Raw genomic sequence first — 19016 nt, 5'->3', positions numbered from 1 at the left:
ATTGCATTAATCTATATCTATTTCTGAGCAAGATATAAACAGCTCATTATTATGGTGAAGAAGAAACAAATGTTAATGAAGCACACAAATCAGTGTGCGTTTCTGAAAATAGGATTTTGGGACAGAAGAGATCAATAGCCACAGTGCTGGGCTCTTCACTCATGACCCAAGACTTGGCAAGGCAAATGGGCCTTCGTATTAGAAAGCAGAAATTTAGCACAATATTTTTATTACTCAAGAAGTAAAGAGGAACAAAGTTATCAGATGGTACATAAATAATGGTAAATCTATAATAAAGGTATTCTTATACATTTTAACAAAGTGCAGTGTTTTGGCAGCCTTCTGCAGAGCACTAGAACACAGTCAACCTGATGAAGGTGCAGGAGGAGAAAGTGTTTTTACATCCCACTTCAGTGTATTTTCAGTTTGATTAGACTGTTTGCTTGATGTTTTCCTCTTATTATTCACTCCAAAATGTCAACAGCCACTTGTGAAATTAAGATTTAACAAAAGGCAGCAAAAAAAAAAAGTTACCTCGAGTGTGTTGGAATATAAACACTTGTATTGACTGTCAGTGAGGAAACAAAGGGTCTTCATAGCTTCATCACAATTCAAGATTGTCATCTGATTCCAACTGATGAATTGTTATAGTATTTTCCATAGATCCAAATTGACCTTTGTGCATAGTATTTGTACATAGATTGGCTAAGTGCTGAGCAGATTTTACCACAAAGGTAATGGCAGAAATTACTAGACAAACTGATCTAAAAAGTACTTTTTTAACCTCCATAAACAGTAGAGAGTTTCTGAGTATTTCAATTATCTGACGACCACCTCTCAGATTACATCCACTCAATGGATGTGGTGCCACTTGTACTACTCTCTGTATTGCCAGCACTGTCCACACAACATCAGCACTTCCACGTACCCATACTTGCTGATTTGTAATGCAAAAAGCCCAATTATGCATTTTACACACATACAGAGAGGATCTAAAATAATCCATAACGCTCTGCCACACCAGGATCACGGCACGATCATCCTGCGTCGACACTGCTCCAGAGGTGTGAAGGCTGGGAAATAGCCCTCCCTCTGCATGGGAACAGGCACAGCCTGCTGCAGGGGGCTGGAGAGCTGCCCCCACGCTGCTGCTGTGCCCTTGCACAGGCTGCAGGAGCTTTCCTGGCCACCCTGCAGGGCTGCAGGCAGCTGCTCCGTGCTCATTAACAGAACCTCCTGCCACACAAGGTGAGCGCCTGAGAAACTCCTCACAAAGGACTGCTCCAGCCTTAACTACCACAGCCATGGCACGCAGTGCACAAGCAGCCTGTCTGCTGGCTGATGATGTATCATGTGCCTTTCAGTATGGCCAGCAGGTGTTAAACAAGTACTCTGAAACTTTCAAGGGTGTTTGTTATAGAGACCACTTCTTACTTCACACAAAATGTCTCAGAGAATGCCTTCAAGTGTGAAAGCAAACCAAAAGCTCACTGGTACCAGCACACATCACTGTCTGGCTGCATCGATGCCCTGTATTTTCAATAAGCATCCCTTCTGCAGAATATCCAGGTAAACATGCTACTTGTCTGTGTCACAGCCTATACCACTTCTGCTTAAAAATATGACAGATCAAGCTGTGACATTATCACCCCAAGCTTCCATAAATTATCTCTGCTGCATCTCAGTACTTCATTTTCCTCCTACAATAAAAAGAAATACTTAAGGAATCCCCCAGCTACTCTAGTTCTTTCCAATATCCCTATACCTATTTGGATTAAAACCAAAAAACCAACCAACCAGCCAAAACCCCAACCTTAAGAGAGTCCAAAATTCAGCTCCTCAGTGCTGAACAGGCCAACATCTGGTTTGTAATGGCCTGTTCTGTATTCCAGCTGCCCCACAGAAATCTGATGTTTCACTATACATTATCTTTGCCCATGCTACAGTATGAGTCACTCCTTTCCTGAAAGTATGAATACATCTTTGCAGCAATGCACTGTTAGAGTGGTGAGGAACTGCTCTGACATTCTGCTTATTTCAAAAAACAATTAAGGCCCTCAAGGTGAGAATAACATTCTGCTCTTCAAATTTATGCAATTTATCCAAGTTCAGAAATGAGAATTTTACACTTTCCAGTCCCTGCACTGCTATATCCTGGGCACTAGTGAATATCTAATGAAGTTAAAGCATTAGATTCCACAAATAGAGAGATGTACATACCTAATAAATGGCCCAGCACAGTCCAAACAAAACACTGCTTGCTAAACTCTGGTGTAAATTAAAATATTTAGGTATAAGACGCATTTTTAAAACCCTTGAGACCATTATGCTTTCTCTTCTATTTCTGTAGAAGTCCCTCACCACTGAGATAGAGGAGTGAGGCAGACAACCTGGATTTCAAATATTCCCTATACTTGGAACTTGGAAAAACACAGGCCCTTTAAAAATCACATCTTGATTGTAACTGAGACCCAGCAAGTCTTCTTAATAAAACAGAATTAAAAATCGAGCTATCTTAAGCCTGGTTTCTAGGTGATAACTCTGTAATGAAAGAGCAATAGGAGCAATCAAATTTTACAAGGCTTATCATGTAATTTCTCAGGTACTTTGCAGAATGCCATCTCTAAGGTTAAACATACCTGGTTTAACTGTTTCCATCCTCCAAACACATCTATATCCACCCAGCAAATGCAACCAACCTGACATATCAGTAAAAAACACAGATTTTAATTCCTTAAGAAAGAAAACCACCAAAAACCCCAAAAAACTTACAACCCCACTGTAAAAAAAAAAGTCAAACCAAAATGAAATCACCCAATCACAACCCACCCCAGCCACTTCTTCCCTTTACCATCAACCAGGAGACAACAGAAACAGGGGTGATGGAAATTATTAGGGGGTCAGTACATGACTGGGAAGGACAAAGTTGTAGAAGTCACAGAGGAACACAAAATTCTTCCTAAGATGAGAGAAAGAGTTGTAAGAGACACATTTGTAGGAAGAAGAATGTTATGATGCTGGTGAACTAGTTTGTATGTACAAACTAGTTGTGACCACTTTGTGTTGTACAAATTTGAATCTTCAGATTACTTTTGTATTTTAATGCATTTTTCAAGACCTTGAATTTGTGCCATGCAGAGTCTATAGCCCCCCCCCCCCCTTAATGATGATTTTTTTTCAGTGAAAAGTTTGCCAGACAAAAATTCATGAAGCTGTTGATAGTTTTGAAATCAATTCAGTTCAGCCATCTTCCCATCCTTGAAGCTTTGCAATACTTAAGATTGTAACTCTTTTTTTGTGGGATTAAAGCTGAAAGTACAGTTGATGATGTTCAACCAGCATAAATCATTACCTATATAACACTGGTGAAAAGTTTTAAACTGCCAAGAATAGCTCAGAGATCCTTTCTCAATTTCCATGCAGCTCCAATTTGCCAAAGTAAGGAATTTAGAGGCAAAGGCAATGAACCTTTCACTCTGATCTTCCATCAGATGTGAAATTACTGCTCCTGCTCCAGTTAGGGAAGCATCATAAGGCAGCTTTATAGACAAAGGTGTGTAAGGACTTTCTCACACAATATGAGCACCATCACTCATGAGGAGTCCCAGAATGCCACGTGAATCAATGTGTTTCTATTCACTCTGTAACAGTTCATGCTGCAGATCGAACACTGTTACTGCCATGGGCAAAACCCTACAGAAAGAACAGACTGACTGCAAGCAGGGGCTCACAGGGGGAGCATTTGGAGGTTAAGGCTCCTCAAGATAAATCACAAGGCTTAGGTGAAACTCTGCCAGCCATATATAGTAGAATCTCCAAAAAAAAAAAAAAAAAATCTGATTTTTCATATTACCTTCAAATTCTTGACAATTTCTCAGAAGTGCTATTTAAGGTGCTCTGCTGGTAACTTCCAGTACCACTGAGTGCTAACAATGTCATAAAGCATCAGTTTTATTGTTCAGTGCTAAAAAACAAGTGCTGATGGCATTGATAGGATTAGCTGGTGATATTGCAACTGTCTTGAAAGAGGTATTTCTTGCTATCAACTTCAATCTCCAATTTTATGGACATATTTCTCTAGGTAGATTTGGGAGCTTACCATCAACTAATGGAACAAGTTTACCCACTCTTTCAGTTAAAAGTTACTGAATTGCAAGAACGAGTTAACATTGAACTCAGTTTGGATGCAAAGGGCTTTAACTGGTTTCCAGCTGGTGGAAGCACCTTGCAGTGTTCCACTCAGGTCGCCATAAAATTTCTGAGAGGGGCTTATATTCCACCTTTTTCTTCTTTTTTCTAATTCCTGCAGAAGCCTAGAAACCTGTATGTTTATTCACTCACAAAACTACAGTTTTAAGATATTAATGTCCTCCTAAAACATGTGGGAAACTTCACAACATGCTACAGAAGAGTAGATTATTTATTTTACACATTACTGCAAGAGCACTTGGAAGATGCAGATTCTCTTTCTGTCCCTTTAAAACATCATGAACTCAATGCTTCATTCCTGGTGTGTGAGCATACTGCCAAAAATACATTTCACCTTCCATTCCCTCCACTTCTAACAAAATCCAATAACACTTTGGTGATTGTATCCTAACTTAAACTGCTGTTAAGATACTAGTGCTTTTACAATACCCTACAAGAGAACACAACAGATGCTGTCCTGTGCAGCACCATAGCTCCAAATGCTGTTTATGTCACCTTTCTAGGGGGTGGTAATAGGTTTGGAACCTGCATATCCCATTTTCTCTTAGCTCTTTCAGATCAGCACTGATTTGCATAGAGACAAGACATGCTGCTTTGCTTGTCTGGTTTGACTCTCAGCTTGGACACTGCTTGGTGGTCACACAGGCTGCCCACAGCATTTTAGTGTCTCCCACAGCCCCGCCACTCTCCGTGTCCTGCTCTGGATCAATTACTCCAGTCAATAACCATTTTTAGACTGTTTCATTTCTGCATATAAGACACCATCCAGTCTCTTTAACACATCATTTAAACCCTTTCTGAACTGACAAATTCAAGAATTGTCTCATTTTCTCTTTTGATCCTCTTTATAGAAGCAGATACACTCAGCAGATACCAGAAAGGTAATTTTGCAGACTTTCTACAATCTCAGCAAATGTTTTGTCTGCTGATTTAATATCAGCTGTTAAGCTATCCAGCATGTTATAGGCTTAGCCCTCATTACACTCTGTAAAAGTGTCACCTTTTTCTCATTACTCATATCATTTGTTATAATACATTGTTCCTATTGCCTGACACAGACCAGTTCTCTGGAGCAGCACGAAGCATCCCTGCTTTCCCCCTCCCTGTGAGCTCCTTTCTATCCCTGCAGCATTTCCCATTCTCAAGGTGCAAACCCCAGGCTCTGAAACCCTTGCTCCTGCTGCATGCTGCAATCAGGCCACCACAAGCACCCACAAAGCCTTATCTCTCTCATGTTACATGGAAATTGGAAATTACACAATCTAATTCCCAAACTTGTTTGTTGTAATTTCTGGAGAAAAAAAAAAAAAAAACCCACCAAGCAAAAACCAGAATTATTAGACACACACAGATGTTCTGTAATTGCCTAGTGTCTTCCACCAAGAAATTTAAACTGTTAGAAATTTATAAGTTATTTAAAGGAGTTTTGAAAAGAATAGCTTAACTGGGTTTGAAAGAATCACTGATCCCTTATGAATCAAATTCAGTTTTATTCAGTGTCTGTAATTACTCTGGAAATTTTAGGCCTATATTGAACAGTACTGTATTTGAGACACCAAGCACCAGAAAAGTTTTATTTGAAAAAGACTTGAAAAGTGAGTACTAAAATCTCAAATTGGTGCTAACTGTCAGCAATGGGTAGTGCCTACCACAAAGGATCAGACTTTTCTCAACTGCACTGGGAATATGACAAGGGAACTTATTACTCAGTCCTTTATTGATAAAAAAATAGCCATGAAATTTATAATTACAAAAGTCTTTCTTCTGCCCATGCAAGTCCCTCATCATGATTTTTAGATTGTCTAACAATATTAACAAATTTTGCTGTAGTCTCTACTGCCAATTCAGCTTGCTTAGAAAAGACACTTTTACTCCATCCCCCTAAAGAACCAAACCATGTTAAGTTTTATCAAGTCATAATAGGAGCTTCAAATTTAGATTTTTCCAAAAATTGACAGATATTTTAATTAAACAAACAAACCCACCCACAAGACCACTGCCTTCAGAGAATCTTAATGGTCAGCTTGTTTTGGAAATCAAGACACAGGAATACTTAAAAATCTAAAATGCTGGTGCAATCTTTTGAAAGCACCTCTTTTGAGGGAAACAGATAAGCTGTAGTTTCAAGAAACTTATGTGAGGTTTAAAGGCTTTTTGATTACAAAAGGGAGTCATTCATAGTAAATAAATAGGGAGGGGGGGTTAGAACAGTGCTATATCTGGGTTTAAGTTGTGGTATTAACTGGGTAAACAAACAGTCCTGTAAATAAGACTGCATATTTGAGTCTACTTAAAATGATAGCTCACTGAAAGCAAAACTGAGATTAAGAGCTATGTGTACCTTCATACTAGAGGATTTTTAGGCTGTAAAAATTTATCTGAGAAAATATTGGGGTGAAAGGCTAAATGTATAAAATTGTCAGAAGGATTATTAATTCCTTTCTGAGACCAAGAGATAAAGCCTCGAAGACACAGAGAACATTAGCAAGGGAATTGTGACTATGATGCAACAAACTCATGGAAGGAAACTCAAGTTAAAATGAGGAGAGAAATTTTGAGATTAGACAGCAGCTTGTCTCAGATAGCAGAAATTAAGTGTATTATTAAAGGTCTGGTAAAGGAGCATTGGAGGACAGGGGGTGTAGTAACAAGATCAGTTAGAAATATGGAGAAAGTATTTCTTCACTTTAAGTAATAGCCCTTCCCACCTCAGCCTTTATTCCAGAATAAAAAGAATGAACTAAAAAAACATTTCACATGCTGCACAGCAGAACTCAAGGCTACATAGAGCTGGGAGGGCAATAGCAGCATTTGGGGCCAGCTGCACAACACTACCTTGTCTGACTTGGGGAGAGGCAAACCAGAAAATCTGGCCTTTCTAGCCCAATAAATCCCTGCTTGCAGATTGTTACCAGAAAGACAGTGCTGGGAATACCCTTAGACCATTCGAAAAGTTGGAAATTGTGGAATTGTTTGGGTTTTGCCCAGCAAATAATAGGTGCAATCAAAAAGATAACAAAGCAAAAAGATTCTCTAAAGAGTACTCCCAAGTTGTTAAACTTGCAGGCATAAATCTACTGGCTTTGCCTAATATGCCCAAGGAAAAAGGAAAAATATTGGATTTGCAGAGAATTTTTAAAAGGAGGAATACTCTACTGAACAGCTCTCCAAAGACAGTCTCCTTCAAAGCTGGAGCACCAGAAGCTATCCACTACAGTTCCATACTTGTTCCTGCATTTATTTAGGAGGAAATCTCTATTGCTAACAACAGTGATGAGAAAAAAAAAAAAAAAAAAAAAAAGAGAAACAAAGAAAGATGAGACTTGGTCATTACAGACATAAATCTTCACAGAACCAAATCAATTATTTTGAACATGCTGTGAATGTCTAAGCAGAGAGAAGAAAAGAGGGAATGAGTTCAAAGGAATATCAGAGGAAAGGCAAACAAATAAAGTGCAAGGTATCCTTCAGGAAGAACTGGGCCAAGGCCAGTGTGAGCATTATGACATCCCTGTTATTCTTCAAGATGAACTAAGTGTCCATGACACAACTGACCTTGCTTCTCAATGGATCAGCTAAGCCACTTACCAGCTAATTCAACATCTTCCTAGAAATAAAATTGCTTAGGTATGAACAACAGCAGGAAAATTAATGAATGTTTTATCCTGGTACTGTCTTGAATCAAGATGTCCAAACCTCCTGTTAAATCCATATACCTGCAAATATTTGCATGAATTGAAATTTTCTTCTCATAAGTCTTTCTGCAACCTTAATTCCACTTAATTTTGGGTAAACATTTGCATGTTCACCAGGAAACACTGTGATTAAAGTCACAATTATCCAGCTAAAAACCAGAAAAGACCATGAAACCATGGGATACAGTTCCAGCCAGGCAGCTACACACAAACAAAGCAGGAAGTGTATGACAGAGTGCTTGCAATTTACAGAGAGCTACAAATACTCGCAGAAATTAAAAATCCGTTTGTGGGTAATTGGAAAACAGAAAGCACAGAATACTACTGTTGACTCACAAACATTTCATTTATCTTTCAGCTTCATTTCAGCACTGAGAAAACAACATTACACTCTTTGCAGTGTTCAGGAATCCCTTATGTCCTGCAGATTGCAGTTAAATCCACACTTTTCTGTTAGAAGTAGTAGAGATCTTAATTTTCTCTATCTTCACTATTTCCTAACACTTTTGATTCACTAGGCTGCAATGCTATCAGAAAACACTTTAGCTAAACAAGCACATCTTAGTATTATTCTATTTTCTGTCATTTGCTGGTCTTGCTTTTGGGCCACTGTGGTTATCTGTAATGGCAAACAATAACTATGACATTTTAAGGCACTGAGGTGAACCTGAAGATGGAAAATTACAGGAGATTACTTGAAAGTTAAGTCTCCAAATCCTAGAACTTTGTATTTAGGACAGATTATCTTTGATAGTGAAATACTGGAAGTAGAAACTTCCATAAAGCAAAAACTCACTTATGGGATTCTCAATATAAAAACTAGAGTTTTTATTCCCAGAGGTTAAAATAAAATCGAATCTCTCTCCCTGATATTTCAGTCCATTTTTTCTTCTTACTTCTTCTTAATGCAAAAAAATAGTTGAGCTAGTAGTCACTGAATGAGACAAGAGCAAATCTACCCAAAAAGGGAACAATAGAGAAATTATGACATTTATAGAGTGATTGGCTTGGGCAGAGGGAAGTAAGGAAGGGATACAGAGTGAGATCCATTTCACTTAAGCCTCACACAAAGGACCCATAAAGGAAGGAAGGAGTTACAAAGACATGGTTTATTGACTGCTCACCACTGAGACAGAGTTTTCCTGTATAAATTCTTTCTTAGAAGGTTAATTAAAAAAGGGTTAGGGCCATGATCCGAAAACCCTTTATTCACTACCATAATCCTTATTCACACAAGGGATTTCATTGATTTCACTGGACACGGGATTGCTCATGGGGTTTAAGGTTTGCAGAACTAGACCCTGGGATTCTGAAGCATTAAAATTGGCAGTATTTTTGGATAACAATACACCCAGTCCAGGCAGAGCAGCACAGCTCAGCCTGAGCACAGGAGCAATGTGGAGCTGTGCTGTGGGCAACTTTTATTACAGAGGACAGAACAAATGGATGGCAGGCATGTAAAAAACCTGCATTCATACATCCACAGTAGAGAAAAGCCATTTGATAGTTTAGACTTGGTTTAGTACTCAGAGCATGCATGCCAAAGTAACACCCCTGTGTCCAGAGCAGTCCTTGTGTGTCTGTGCCCTGCTCAGGGCTAAAAGCACAGCATGGGGCACTGCTGCCCACTGCAGAGGATGGAGACTGAAAGCATCAGCTCCCCTTAACCTCCCCTTAACCTCCCCTTAACCTCCCCTTAACCTCCCCTTAAGCCAAAGTAACACCCCTGTGTCCAGAGCAGTGCTTGTGGTCTGTGCCCTGCTCAGGGCTAAAAGCACAGCATGGGGCACTGCTGCCCACTGCAGAGGATGGAGACTGAAAGCATCAGCTCCCCTTAACCTCAGCCCCTATGAATTTCCATAGCACCAGGATCAGCCAGAGCCCTCTACAAACACACCTGCTCTTAATCTCACAACTAATATCCTGTCTGTAGCCCACTCTTTACCCCAACTTGCTTCTTTGCCTTGCCTTGTTCTACCTCTCTGTCCCTTTGGAAATGCTAACTGGAAGAGGTACAAAAACCATTTAAGTCATCTTTCTGCATCATGTGCCTGCTCCATAAAGTTATTCCATACATGATTAGTGAGAAGGACAGGAATATCAAAAAGTAGTTTGTGTATGTGTGAAATGTGGGATGACACTTCTTAGCAGAATTAAAGGATTAACCAAAGCAGGAATGCTGTATCTTAAATACTGGCACTTCAAGCAATATGAGAAAAAAAGAATTTTGGAGGAATAAGAGTGACTCATTAAATGAAAACTATTTTTATGAAGGCCACAACCTTATATAAAGTAAGTCCTTTACAAATATCAGCCTAATCTATACCACAACCAGAAAAAACACTGTGATGCTTTTTCTTTAAGAAATTCCATAAAGTTATAGGGACAGGAAATCACTGGCAGTATTATCAAAATACAAGGGCACAGATAACTATATATAGAAGACTCCCAAACATAAGGTAGGCACAAGAAACAGAGACTCAAATCCCTTCCCAGATAACACAGGAATATCAGGAGCACAAACTACTTCCATTACAAGCATCATTAAAAAAGAACAACTCAAAAAATATTGTAACATTGTTTTTCTTCAAACCTCCTCATATTTAAGTAAAACAACAACAAAAAGAGAAAGAAAAGGATCAATCTGTGCTTCAGGAAAGGTGCTGCAGGCCACAGCACAGAAAAATCTTATCATACCTTTTGCAGCCTGCTCTGAGGAACACTTCAAACACAGAAGGGTGATCAATAAATCCTCATGAAAGTTAAGCCAAGAGCACTCAAAGCTTTCCCACCTCTGTAGCTGGCATCGCACCCATCCTTTGGTAGCAGGACACCCCAAAACAGCCAACAATTTACTGCAACACTGCCACAGGCACCTCCCCACTTGTGATGAGCAGCACTTAGCCATGAACACAAGGAGAAGCACAGGTGTTGATCCTTTCCTAAGGGCCTGAGCTTCAGGGGATCTGTGGTGAGTGACCTCCTGAGTCCGAGGTTCCAGCTGTTTGCTATTCCTTGGAGTTCACTCCCCCATAATTTTGTCTATTCACTTCTATTCCCTGCTGTGACTCCAGGGATGGGGTTAGATGTGACATGCCAGGATTTCCTGCCTGGGCAATAGGAAATGCTGGAGATATCTCTGGTACCACTATGTGGCAGCTGTTGAGAAATGGTGACTTTTCTAGTTGGTACTGCTGAAACATCTCTCACCTCTTGCAATTCCTGAAGTGCAGCCTCAGCATCAACTCACTGAAATGCTTCCCATTAACCATTTGCCCCAGCCCCTGCCCTCAGTGCATTCCCCACCAGCTCTCCATGCTGCCTCACAGCATTCCCATCCAGAGCACTTCCATTTCAGGAGATGCACTTTGGGGACTGCTGAAGCCCCAATGCCTCTTATAGCTCCAGTAAAGAGCAGCAATAAATGTAAGGAAGGGAGAGAGGGGACTGAGCATTCAGGCAGCTCCTGTACTCTGCAGCTGCCTGTGGAGACAAAGAGTGAGGAGGGAAGTTCAGCTCAGCTCCTTATCATGCTCAGGAAACAATCCAAAAACAACCCTCACGTGCTTAGACTGGTACAGCAAGGAGAATAGCATGAAAGCATTGAAAAACAGAAAAAAAAACCCTAATTATCCAAGTATTTGGAACCTGAACACTGATAGAATGAATCCCAGTTTGAGTTAACTTTCAGAAATATTTCTCTTTCTGATGCAGGCATTTAATTGATTAACAACAGCCCATAGTGCTTGATGCCAAGGTTCCCTCCTCAGCAGCAGTGGGATTGATGTGTTCACCTGTCCCTGGCCAGCTCCTGGCCACTGGCCTGGCTCAGTGCTGCCAAAAGTGTGTCTTCACAGAAATATCCCAGTACTTCTTTGTCTGCGTCCCAAATATGTTCTGGAAAATATTCTTTCTAGAGGGAGCGTTTACAGCAGATCTAATAAAAGCGACTGAGACAAGAAAGATAAACATTGCCAGTAACTTTGTGGGCTTTCAAAGCAGCAAAAGAGAAGCACATATTGAGATCTTCTAGCAAAAAGGTGACTACAAACTTACAGCAGGAGCTGGGTTTAAAGCCACTGTCTGTCCCCCAAAGGCCTCTGAAATGGCTGCACTGGGATGGGGGTTCTTTTAAGCTTCTCAGATGCTTAAATGAGATGAATTAGAAACTTGCTGTATTTCCTGGAATGTCTTGAAGGTTTGCCAACTTCTTAGCTCCCCTTTCGAGGAAACTCCACAGAAAGCCAAGTGAATTAATGCTGCTAAAAACCTCTGCATTTCTGGAAAGCAGATGCTTTTCTAGACAGGGAGCCATGCCCTGGGCAGCAGGGATGCCCTGCAGTGCCGTGGCTCCAGGGGTGCTCCCCACATCCCAGGCACACTCCTCCTTTCTCCAGCCCACGCCCGAGTCCCATGAGAGACCTTGCTGGTCCTGACTTTGTTTTGTAAACTCAACTTCTCAGCTGCACCTTGGGTCTCCATGACAGACTAGCAATGGTGGCCATTCCCAGAGCCATAGAGCAGGTAGGGATGGTGGGAGAACAGGAAGTATTTAGACCATCACAGAGTGGTTGGCACTGGAAGGGACCTTAAAGATCACCTAGTTCCAACTGTCTGCCATGCACAGGGATGCCCCCCACCAGATCAGGTTGCTCCAAGCACCATTGAACCCAGCCTTGAACACCTCCAGAGATAGACTATCCACAGTTTCCCTGAGCAGCCTGTTCCAGCGCGTCACCACTCTCCCAGGGAAGAATTTCTTCCCCTTGTGTTATTTAAACCTAGCCTCTTTCAGTTTAAATCCATTCCTCCCTGTTCTATCACTTCATGCCCTTATCAAAAATCCCTCTCCAGCTCTCTTGTAGCACCTTTAGGTACTGGAAGGTGCCATAAGGTTTCCCTGAAGCTTTCTCTTCTCCAGGCTGAACAATCTCAACTCAGCCTGCATTCACAGGAGCAGTGCTCCAGCCCCTCTGTGATGCCCTATTGAGCACAAGCTCTGGAAAGATCTCTGAATTCTACCTGAATTGTCAAGGGCAAAGAAGTGTGTCCATGCTGGCTCTGTTTAGGGGTCCCTCTGAGGAGAGCTGAAGCACAGTCCCACTACCAGTGAGGCTGGTGGCACCCACAGGTCCCAGGGAGATGACTTGACTCAGCAGACCCCGATAAACCTTGTCATGTCTTTTCATTGACAATTTAAAGCTCTTACATTCTTCACTTCTTATCTGAACAGAAGTGACATTTAATTCCAACGAGAGCTACACGCCTTTATACCTATAGACTTTGTCCTTAAATTTTCTTAATGCCAAAATGGCCCCTCTTTTTCTGATAACAATATTGTATCTTTGAGGTGTGTTTCTTATCATGTCCTATTGTGATGAATCACACAGTGCCATGCCAGTCACTATAGGGAAGCAGATATAAAACAAATGATCCTCCAAAAAGGAACAAAACATTTATAAAACAACACATTGGATGCTCCCAGCTTTGCTAATATTGAGGTGCTCTTTTCCATCCAATACAGACAGCATTACAACACAAATCACCTCCACGGAGTGACTTGCAAGTTTCAAACAGATTTTTTCAAGTTGAGTTTTTGAGACCTACACTTCAAAGCCATAAGGGAAAATATATTGTATTACATTATCAATATGTGTAGCAGGCTGGAAAAGCTTCTCCTTAGGGATCTGAAAACCATTACAGTAAATTTGTGCGTCATAATAAAAAAATGTTTATTTCTAGAATAAATCAAAACCAGAAGCACTTTTCTCTTTAGAGCTGGTGAGATGAGTGAGAGTTTCAGGTGTCTGAATCCAATGGCTTGAGAGCTCAACCATAAATCACAGAGATAAGACAAAAAGCACCCTCCTGTCCTCCAATACCTAATGTGTAATCAGCTGCTTGGGAAAGTTAAATGGCATCTTAAAAGACAAAGAATAAAGCACTGCTTATGTTCTTAATCTTAAAGGTAATATGAAAAGGCAGATTGCCAACCTGCCTGTTGCTTTCAAAGGAATATCTATCTTTTCTTGGGCATATGTGAGCAGGCAGGACTTGACTGCAGGTCCTGTGTGACAGAGCTTGTGCATCTGGTCCTGCATTATTTCTGCAACATGCAGCTGCAGGAGACATGTGCAGACACAGCAAAGGACATGTAGTCTTTGTCCCCCAAAGGAAACAAGACATCTGCCCTTGTACTGGGCAAAGCTGCACTGTTAATCTTGACACCTGGTGTTTAAATAATGGATAAAAGTGGTTGCTTTGTCACATGTAGATGCTAAAACTCCATCTGGACATACAGTTCCATGCATTGCTAAAAGAAAGTTGAACCCTGAACATATCAAGGCTCAACATTTTTTAGAGTCTCCTAGTGCTGCTGCAGCATTTCCCTTGTTCTCTCCCTCACAGTTCTGCTCTCACTTGTCATCTCCCCTCTCTTTTGATCCTGTCTCTTCCTTTGCCTTTATCTTTCCTCTTTGTGCTCCTCCTCCTCTTTCCACTGCCATCTCAAATTATTCCTCCTGCTAGATCTTCCTTCTGTCATCAGAAGGGTTCTTTCTTTCTCTAGAAATGCTTGATTCTACTAAGTGCAGACCAGGCTCCCCATTGTCTCATGACACGAAGGGCTGAGGGATGCTGTGTTGGATTGCAGAGGAAGCATAGGTATGCCATGTTGGGAACTCATCTTCTCCTGGAGAGACCCTAAAACTGTTCTGCCTTACCTTGCCTGAGGTTTTGTGCTGCCACAGCTGTGGTAACCAGAAAAAAGAAAAACAAAAACAGGCAGGAAACTTCATGATGCTCATCCTGAAAACACAGAATGCAAGAGGAAATATGGGAGTGATGATCATGCTGCTGATCTTTTCAGGTGATTCTTTTCTGCAGACAAATACCACAGTCTGTAAAAGTGGATGGGAGGTGACAGCTGCCAGTACTGACCTCTCCCACAAGGGGGTTGTCGTGTGAATGTTGTTCCTCTCCTGGTGAGCTGTGCAATTTCCCCATTTCCAACAAAAATGCCAATATTTTAATATTTCTTTCTTAAATAAGGAGTAAAAACTTAAGCCATCTCTCTATGTTTTCTTCTGGGTTTCCAGACAATATTAAGTTAGAAAACTCTGAAATTGTTTATGTCCTTCAGTCACCAGCCAGCCATTGATACCCTTCAGTGCCAGAGAGGAGCAGCTGTGGGGGGATTCCTTCATTCTGCTGTGGTCATAGAGCCCAATGTGCAGGTCAGAAATTAGTCTGTGCTGCTGGAAGCCAGTGCACATACTTTTAAAAGTTTGTGCCAATGCTTTTTTCCACTGAAGAGGAAAAAGTAATAAAGTATTCCTCTCAATCTGAATTCCCATGTGGATGCAAATAAATGCATAATCAAAAAAATAACCCAAAATGCTTTAGTTGTATGAAGCAGAAAATATTTCAATTCCACTCAAATGTCCTCATTGGAAAAAAGAGGAAACAATAACAACAAAAAACTGGGAATGTAATTTTCAATTACATAATTCTAAGGGAAGGAAACTTTTGTCCACCTCTGAGTTACTTCTCAAATTGAAACACTACTGAGCCAAAGTCCACAACCTTGAAATTAGTTCCCACACATGGAAAAGTGAATCAAAACTTTTCCATTCTTTCTCCTCTGAATAAAATATACAGTCTTTTAAGTCTTTTTCTAGAACCTGAAAATCAAGAACATCTAAAAACAAAGCAAAGCATTTCAGCCATCACTCCAATCATTAGAAAAAGAGAAAACTGCACAATTTTGATGTTAATGTTGTTCTGTGAGCTACCACGCATTATCCAACAAATCTCCTCAGTGTAGTAGAGAAACCATACAGCATGAGTTAAAAGAAAAAAAACTTAGCACATTAATTTTACTCTACTTTAGTTATTTCTATTTAGCAAAACTCCGGTGATAATATAATAGCTCAGGATTACAGCACCTTGCTTCATCACCACCACAAAGGGTTTGTCGGCCTCAAGGGCTTTTCTCCAAGGTAATTGATGGCTAAAGGACTCAAGCTATGTAATGGAGTTACAGACAGCATTGCAAGTAGATGCTTTCCTTTGTTCCACCTAATGATGTTTTGTGCAGCCTGTCTTAATTAGGATGGATGGAGAGCTTTCTGCAGCAGTGCTACTCACTTGAATGAGCTATAACAACATACAAGACAGGCAGAGATGAGGATTACTACATTTGCCTTTGTGTAAAAAGAGAAAGAGAACAGAGACTTGACCTCATCTGAAAATTACAGAATTTTCATTAAGCTTTCTATCCAAGTCACCCATCTCGACTCGGCCAACTTAAAGAACCCACATTTTGGTTTCTTCCCCCAATGAGGACAGAGCAGCCTATTTTTCTCAGCTAAGTAACATCCTACATTTCCAGCTTCTTGGCTGTGACAATATTTTACCTTACACTAATCAGCCAGTGCTAGCAAAATTGTTGGGAGCAAAGAGGGGGAGAGGAGTATTAAGACAAGGTCATCTTTCTTCCCATCATGGATAAAAAAAGCTAAAGACTTTCCTCATTTTTCCCATTAACACTTCCAGAAATCTCAGGTCCTGTGTCTGCAAAACCAAAAAATGTGCAGCAAATCAAAGGAGAATCATATAACATTGGGACTGATTCTCACACAGCCAAAACTCCCTTTCTATCATTTTTGAAGATATGTTTTCTGCACTGCAAAACCACTTTATGCTAACATTTTTATAAATCAGTGTCAGGTCTGTGGTGCTTAATTGATTAACATGCTGGGGGGTCTGAAAGGAAAATGGTTATACTATAAAAAAGCACAGCTCCTTCAAGGTGTTAAAATCTAATGAGATTTTCCACTTGTTTGTGCACAACTGGCTCAGGGCATCTTTCATAAAGTCCTCCCCCAGCTGAAGAGCTGGAGAAGAAAAACACTTAAAGCTGCTTAGTTATTGTTTCTTGCTTTGAAGGACAAGCCCCATTATTAGATTTTTCTGATGCTCTGTATGGCTGTAGGATGTGGGTTTTTCTCATTTAGAGGTTCTAAAGTAGCTGGCAGGATTCTGACCAGGTAATTGTAAACAGTTACACTACCACTGACAATTCCTTACTCACTACATGCCTACCTCGTTCCAGCAGTCACATCAGGTCCCTGTGTTCCTCCAATTTTATTAAAGAAATTAATCTTCTTAAAAGCAACCCCTCCACCCCACCCCAGTAAACCCTTCCTCTCATGCCCTCTCAAACAAGGGCTTGTTTACCAAGTAAAACAGGAGCTTCAGCCCTGGGTTTTCACACCACCATGGGTAACAGGAGAAAAATGAGAAAGGAAATGTGATTAAAATGGAGACAAAATAAGTAGAGATGGGAGGAGATGAACTGGCAGACTATAGAAGAATAAATTGTGGCAATAATGACCAGAAGGTTAAAATCTGTTCCCTCCAGTATTCTTCATTTAAAAATTTCCCTCTCCTGATTAAAACTTTGTAAATAGTAATTATTATCCCAAAGATATTCATAAACAGATGTTTTAAAAAATGCAAATTAGGCCACAATTCAGAAAATATGCAGTTTGTGTGCCACAGGGAATTTAATCTTTGAAAGCAGAAAAATGCATCAGACCCCATTTCCAGCAGAACACCGTAACTCAGGACTGGAAGCAGTGCTTTTTTTCCCTCCACTTGTTAAATATGGTAATGGAGTGAAAAACCTATTATTTACTGAAGACTGTGCTTTTATATTGCATTTGTATTCATAAAAAAACTACAGAATATACCTAATTCCAAGCTGCTTTATTCATTTAGCATAAAACTGAAGCATTTTTATGAACAAAAGCAAAACCAATTTCCATTAAGATATGTAAGTATCTACAAATAATTCAAAAGGCACATATTTTTCTTGTCTTTCCCTGGAAAGGGAACATTCATTCAAATCAGATGCATTTCTGATAAGTAAGAGCAGCTTTCCTGATTGTCATTTGTTTGTGAAATACAACATGGATTATTGTTTCTGTGAGGGTAATTGGCTGTGGAGTCTCTTCTATTTCATATCATGATACCACTAGAAATGATGAAATACTATAGATTCTAAAATGAGTATGGTCACTTAATTTTAAAACAAAGCAATTACTGTTCTATTACCAGGTATTCTGAATCAATATATTGTCTTGCAACTTGCACTCACATCCAGAATAAATCTATAATATTACAAGCAGTCGGAAGTGAATAGCAACTGAGCCGAACAGAATCAACAGGAGTCCTTGGATATAGTGTGTGCAGGTTATACACTCAGATTGGCCAGCAGTGAAAATTGAGAGTGGTTATTGGTCTTCCAGGTGTCTCAAAATATCCAACTTGCCCAGGGATATACAGAATTGATGGAGCTTCTGGAAGCAGTAAATTATAATTCTCACCTTATTTTCAACAGCTAGAGTTGGTCCCTTTGACATCAAAGGAACTAATAAAGCACAAAGAGTGCATTGGATTTGACCCAAGAGACACACATGCACTTTTATATACGAGGTAAAATTTTATTGGTGATGGTAAGCTCATGGCTTTCTTACTGGTCTGGATTTTCCTGCCTGTCTCTTTTTTTTCAACAGTTCTTAGAATAAACCCTATATGGTTCTCATTTCTTCCTGATAGGAAAACAATCTGCTTCTCAAAAGGGAAAAATAAAAAATTCACAGTAGTATAGTAATAAATAAAATAGTTAACATAAATAATGAGTAAGCAAAAAAGAAAAGTGGTCACTGCAACAAGTGTCAAAACCAGAAAAATAGATGAGATCTTTTTTTGCACTGAAATTTTCACAATGTGCTATATTTGCTCCTTTAATTGAAGCTTTATACATTAGCATTTCTACAGCTGATTTTTATGGTGCTTAATATTAATAAAGGATTACACAACTCAAGGCCCCAAATTATAATAATTACAAAATTAAACCTCCTCAAGCTCTCTGAACAGCAGGTAACTGCCATCTCCTCTGTGGAACCTGAAGGAGGGGATACCAGGATGTGTAGGGATGCTTCTCTTTATTCAAAATGACAGAGAGCAGGCTTAGATTAGGTATTACAAAAAAAATCTTCCCTATGAGAGTGCTGAGCCACTAGCACAGCTCTCCCAGAGAAGCTG

Source organism: Agelaius phoeniceus, chromosome 14, assembly GCF_051311805.1.
Source record: "Agelaius phoeniceus isolate bAgePho1 chromosome 14, bAgePho1.hap1, whole genome shotgun sequence".
Lineage (NCBI taxonomy): Eukaryota > Metazoa > Chordata > Aves > Passeriformes > Icteridae > Agelaius > Agelaius phoeniceus.
This window is presented reverse-complemented; position numbering follows the sequence as displayed.